We start from the raw sequence: 6,170 nt of genomic DNA on the forward strand, positions 1-6,170 counted from the left end.
TGGAAAGAAGCTTTCACTGGAGCCAGCAGGAGGCCCCAGGAGGAGAAGCTGAGAAGGGGGACTGGTATCCATGGGGGTGACCTCCAAGTCAGTTGTTGGCTGGGGAGCCAGTTTAGCAGATGTGCTGGCTGCAGGGCTGGAACTGGCTCCAGATACAGCGATCCACAGACTATGGCAGAGAGGGCCACTAGAGTCGGGGGCAACATGGGGCTGTGTGTGGAGAAGACAGGAAAATCCATGCACTTTGGGGATTCCATCCTGCTGGTGCTGAGAGAGACAGGGAAGGCAAAGCCAGCTGTTGCTGCAGCTGTGGCTGAGGCCCAGGAATGTGAAGGGCCTCTGTCTTCCTCGTTCAGAGGGGACCCCTACGTGGGATTCCCTGTGGAGAGGGGAAGGGCTGCTGAAGCAGCTGCAGGAGCAGGAGGGGCAGGGCTTGGGCTTCTCCTGATGCAGACCATGCCTGGGGCTGGGGAGGGGGCAGGAGCCAGCAAGGTGAATGGTGCCGAGGCCCGGGAGTGGGAAGTGGGGGCAGGAAGGGGATCTGAGGAGGAGAACGAGGGGCCTGGTGAGCTGTGCTTCTTCCCAGACACAGGAGGCATAGAGGGGGCCCCTGCAGCAGATGCTATCAGGGCCACTGGGCCCAGGCAGTCCTGGGACCTGTGTCTCTCCTGTTTTGCATCCATGCTGGGTGTTAGAGGTGCAGGAGGAAGATGAGCCACCCTGCTGTGGGTGAGGACAAAGCATGGGAAGTCCGTGAGGCTCTGCATTCCCAGATGGCCTTGGCCTCACCCCACAGTGCACTGTTGATGCACCAGAATGCCACCTCCTTCTCCAGGTCCAGGTCTTCAGCAGTGACCCAGACCCCAGCTCTAAGGTAGGTGGCAGCATCAGAGGTTTTCCTCACCTGTGTGGCAGCAGAGGAGTCTTGCGTCTATGGGGCCTAGAGGTCTGGGATGCTGGGGAGCTGTTCCTGGAGGTGAGTTTCTGCCCTGGTGGTGCATCTGCCACCTTTTCACACTGGATGTGACTCCGAGAGCCAGCCCGAGGCCTGTCCTCACTCACTGTCTTTGAGGAACCAAGGGGGAGCCGGCAATGGGATGAGGCAGGTCCTCTCCTCCTCTTTAGTGACAAGAAGCCTCCTGTGGGGCTGTAGGAGCTGGAGATGGCATTTCATTTGAGGCAGGAGCTCATCCAGGAGGGCTGGGATCTCTGCTTATATCTGACGTCTGACCTCTGGGCATGGAGGTCTCTCTGCAGAGGCCCGGGCCTGGGCACAAAGGGAGAGCGGCCTCCATTGTCCCGCAGGGGCCTAAATGCAGACCACGCATCCCGAGTGACCTCGGGGACCCTTCTCTGATCATCAGATTCTCTTGGGACTCTGGGGTCCTTGTCCTGCTCAGGCATCCCTGCCCCGCTCTCCTTGAGGGCCCTCGACATGATCTTCCCTGGATACAAGTCTGGGGCACACACAGTGGGGTGTTGTGGGCCCCAAAGGGGTGACTCCCTGCTCCTGGGCCCCACAGAGAGTCCTTGTGCTCAGTGCAGTGGCTGAGCTGGAGGATGCCCTGGAACTCGGAGTGCAGAGCACTGGCTTGCTGTGATACCTGTGCATTCAAATTGAAGGCAAGATTGCCAGGAAGGAACACAGGGGTTGCAGGATCACTGAAAATCTTCTTAGAGTTGTTTTGACACACCACTGATGCCAAGTGTCCAGGTGCCTGTAGGATGGCCTGCCACTCTGTCCACAAGCAAAGTGAACTGGCAGATGGAGTGAGGAGGCTCCAGGCAACTGAGCCCTACTGGCAGGTCCGTTGCCCGGGGCGCGACAGGGGTGAGGGACACAGCCCCCGGGAGCAGTGGGGACCTGTCGAATGCTTGAATTCTTGAGATCTGGGCTATGAGTTTCCTCCTCTAGCTGTGAATTCGGCTTAAGAATAAGCGCAGTTTCACCTGTGGCCCTGTGGCTGGGTAATGCATCTTTCAAACCGCACGAAGATTTGGCGAGCAACGGGGGAGTATAATGGTTTGGCGCAGTATGGTCACGCGGGCAAGGCACCTGCGGGTAACAGCGGGGCGCGAGGCAATAAATTTTGGAGGGAGAGGGCTCGCTCAGAGGATGCAGGAGGTACAGTTCTGCACAAAGGCTGCAGATCGGCCCTCTGGAGGTTCCCGCTCTCCTGCTGAGGGTTGAGGGTGCTGGGCTGAAGGTGGCTGAGCTTCTTGCTAGGGTAGCGCTCCCTTCTCTCCTTGGCGGGGCCTCAGAGCTGTCAGTGCACTGTCCAGGATCGGGTCCCTGCCTGCCAGAGAGGGCGCTGCAGGGGAGCAGGATTTGTGGCCCAGCACTTGGTGCAGGGGGTGACAGCTTTGAGATCAGGGCCTGTGAGTCCTCTTGCCCCCTTGCTGGAAGCCCTGGAGGGGAACGTCGCTTAGAACAGCATTGCACAGGACACCCAGATCCTGCTGAGGTGGCAACTGTGGTGGTAGCCAGGGCAGTTTTGGAGGAACCTACTTTCCGTAGGACCCAGCACTCCCCTTCCTGTGCAGCTGACCAAGATAAATAAAAACAAAACTTCCTTTTCCACAGACATATTTGAGTGAGGCTGGGTTATCTTTCTATATTTCAATCAAACAAGATATTGAGACAGATTGAATGCAAGAGGAGACAGGAGAATCCAACTGTCCTTCATTTTGCGAAAATGTACAAGGCCAGTCTGTCCCTTCTTTATTTGTTTTGGAGATTATAATTATTTCTCTTTTTTCCTGTAATGCTATCCTGAAGCAGAGATTATAGTTATTTTTCATAAAAGGATATTATTTGCATTTTCATGCAAGTGTGTTTTTCTTTTATATATATATATATATATATATGCTTTTATTTTTCCGTGATTACAAACACAACTGAATATCAAATGCACAAAGTAAGAATTATAAGGGGAAAAAAAATCAGATACGTTCATATATATATCACCTTTTCAAGGCTATTTCCATCCAGAATAACCTTGGTTTGCCCGGGCCAATAGAAGTCACAAAATCGCCTTTAGTCAAATTTGTGTGTTTGCTTTCTATAATTCCAATACCTCCACCATCAACGACTTGAGATAGCTGCCAAGGTGTTATATAATCAGTGCCAGTGTCTTCATTCATTCTACAACGATGGCTGTCACTTCATGCTTGGAAGGTTGCACAGTGGCCAGGCAGAGGCGCTCCTCACTTCCCAGACGGGGCGGCCGGGCAGAGGCGCTCCTCACTTCCCAGACAGGGCGGCTGGGCAGAGACGCTCCTCACATCCCAGACGATGGGCGGCCGGGCAGAGACGCTCCTCACTTCCCAGCTGGGGAGGGTGGGCAGAGGTGCTCCTCACTTCCCAGACAGGGCGGCCGGGCAGAGACGCTCCTCACGTCCCAGACGATGGGCGGCCGGGCAGAGAAGCTCCTCACTTCCCAGCCGGGGAGGGTGGGCAGAGACGCTCCTCACTTCCTAGACGGGTTGGTGGCCAGGCAGAGGCTGTAATCTTAGCACTTTGGGAGGCCAAGGCAGGTGGCTGGGAGGTGGAGGTTGTAGCGAGCCGAGATCATGCCACTGCACTCCAGCCTGGGCAACATTGAGTATTGAGTGAGCGAGACTCCGTCTGTAATCCCAGCACTTCGGGAGGCCGAGGTGGGCAGATCACTCGAGGTCAGGAGTTGGAGACCAGCCTGGCCAACACGGCGAAACCCCGTCTCCACCAAAAACACATAAACCAGCCAAGCATGGAGGTGTGCGCCTGCAATCCCAGGTATTCGGCAGGCCGAGGCAGGAGAATCACGGGAGCCCCAGGCAGGGAGGTTGCAGTGAGCTGAGATTATGCCGCTGCACTCCAGCCTGGGCAACAGAGGGAGACCGTCTCAAGAAAGAAAAGAAAAGAAAAGGAGAGGGGAGGGGAGGGGAGGGGGGGTATTTTTCAATTAATGGTTCTCAATTGCCCATCTTTCATTTCATATGTAACTTTTTGTTTTGAAAGAAGTTTAGACAGAAAACCTGCAAAAAAATAAGCACAAAAGTCCTATCTGTCCTTCTGCCAGCTTCTTTTTTTTGTATTTTTAGTGGAGACGGGGTTTCACCGCCGTGTTAGCCAGGATGGTCTTGATCTCCTGACGTCGTGATCCGCCCGCCTCGACCTCCCAAAGTGCTGAGATTACAGGTGTGAGCCACAGCGCCCGGCCCCCTTCTGCCAGCTTCTGACATCAACATCTTGCATCACCTTAGTTACAAGTGTGGAAACCAGGACATTCACACAGATACATGATTAGCAAATGAACTACAGACCTTATTTGAGTTTCACCAATTTTTCCTCCACTTTCCTTTTTCTGTTGCAAGATCCAGTCTAGAACTCCACACTGCATGTAATTGGCAGGTGTCCCTTGGACACCTCAATCTGTGCCAGTTCCTCACTGTTGTCTTGTCTTTCATGCCCTGGCAATTCTGAAGAGTACTGGTCAGGTATTTTGTTGAGTGTCTCTGAATTAGTGTTTTTCTGATGTTTTCTCACGATCAAATTGACAATTTGCTTTTAATGGAGAGGACACCACACATATGATGCTGTTTTTCCCTCAGCGTGTCACATCAGAGGGTAACTGATGTTGCTGTGTCTTGTTTGCAGGGTGATATATTCACTTGATCACAAAGTTCATGCAGTGTCTGCCATGTTTTCTTATGGGAAGGTTATTATTGTTATTTTTGGTGTGGTTAATTTTATTTCTTTCTTTCCTTTTTTTTTTTTTTTTTTTTTTGAGGTAGAGTCTCACTTTTTTTCCCCAGCCTGGAGTGCAGTGGTGCAATCTCTGCTCACTGCAACCTCTGCCTCCTAGATTCAAGCGATTCTTCTGCCTCAGCCTCCCAAATAGCTGGGATTACAGGCATGCACCACCATGTCCAACTAATTTTTTTTTGCATTTTTAGTGGAGACAGGGTTTCACTATGTTGGCCAGGCTGGTCTTGAACTCCTGACCTCAGATGATCCACCTGCCTTGGCCTTCCAAAGTGCTAGGATTACAGGTGTGAGCCACCATGCCCAGCTGGTGTTAACTCTCATAGGTAAGGCATAGTCTGGAGACAGAACATTGAAGTTATGTCAGTGTCGTGCATCTTATTAGAATTCAGCGTAGAGATTTCAGCTTCCTTTAAAGATTCTTGTCTGCAACCGTGATTCCTGTATTTCTTGCTTCAATGTGATTCTCTATTTCCCTCATTCTTTCTACATGTATCCATTGGAAATCTTCGGTAAGAATGACTGGTCCCTTCTACACTTGTTTATTCATTCAGTTATTTATTTATATCTGTATAGATTTGCCGATACTTTATTGTATGGCTTCTAATTTAATGCTATTGATACTCACTTTCTAGCTAAGATGCTTTCAAGTGTGGCCATTGGGAGCTTCTAAAGATGGGCTCCTGTGTCCTTCCAGCTTTCTCTATCCTTTAGTGAGCACCTTTTTGCTTCTGTATAACAAGATGTTCATCTTGTATTTTTTCCCTCAGCTTTGAAATCAAGTCCTTCTTCAATGAAACTTGGCTTTTTTGATTAGAGGAGAGTGGTTGGAAAATGGGTTCTGGACAGGATTCCTGCCATTGCTGCTAGCTCCCCCAGTGGACAGAACTAGAAAATATACATAAGTCTATTAACCCCTTAGAGGGACACACATCTATTAATACGCTGAGGACTAACTGGACATAATTTTTTAAATACACGAGTTTACACAAATGCCTTTGATTGTCATCCAGTGCCACAGACTATGTCCTAATATTCCCATTTTTCATTTGAGACTTCATCTTCCAACAATGAGAAACCTGGCCCTCAGGCTCTACCATAGATGGTTCAGTTTTTATATTCCCATAGAGGAGTTTCAGAACCGTGAAAATCCACGTGAACCTCTGTGAGACATTTACTAGCTAGACTGTGCATTTTCCTACTAATCTTTTTGCATTTAGCAATATGCTATCCTTCAAAATACTCTTGTGCAAAGTTTTTAGGTAGACCACCTCCTTCTCTGCCCCTTTCATTGTAGCTGTTATTTTTTCATGAGAGATAGAGATTCAGTTGTTCTTGTTTAGGGTTTCCTCCAGATCCTGGCTGATTTCGATGATTTATTTTCCGGATCTGTGCTGTATGATGCTAGATCTAAAAGGCGCTT

General features: G+C 50.4%; 1 pseudogene; it reads right to left on the minus strand.

The window, feature by feature from the left end:
- Positions 1-112: 112 nt before the first annotated feature.
- LOC115833804 lies at positions 113-1,604 on the minus strand (annotated as a pseudogene).
- Between the last annotated feature and the right edge of the window lie 4,566 nt (positions 1,605-6,170).

Source organism: Nomascus leucogenys, unplaced genomic scaffold (genome assembly GCF_006542625.1).
Source record: "Nomascus leucogenys isolate Asia unplaced genomic scaffold, Asia_NLE_v1 000370F_1177895_qpdss1116261sc, whole genome shotgun sequence".
Lineage (NCBI taxonomy): Eukaryota > Metazoa > Chordata > Mammalia > Primates > Hylobatidae > Nomascus > Nomascus leucogenys.